We start from the raw sequence: 210 nt of genomic DNA, 5'->3' as shown, positions 1-210 counted from the left end.
TGTTCCTCTCCCGCCATCAGGCTCTGCCCTGGCCCATGGCCAGCGGCTCTGTGGCGGCCAGTTTGGCGCCTGGGGTCCGGCTGGCCCTGCAGAGCCCCTGTGCCAGGGTGAAGCATCTGATGGCTTTCGGGATGCGGGCACAGCCATTTCTCACACATCAGCTCCTGCTCCTGGCCCTTCCAGCTCACTGCCCTGCGGTGCTGATGGTAT

The sequence above is a fragment of the Acanthisitta chloris genome, unplaced genomic scaffold (genome assembly GCF_000695815.1).
Source record: "Acanthisitta chloris isolate BGI_N310 unplaced genomic scaffold, ASM69581v1 scaffold21331, whole genome shotgun sequence".
NCBI lineage: Eukaryota > Metazoa > Chordata > Aves > Passeriformes > Acanthisittidae > Acanthisitta > Acanthisitta chloris.
Note: the sequence above shows the minus strand (reverse complement) of the source record.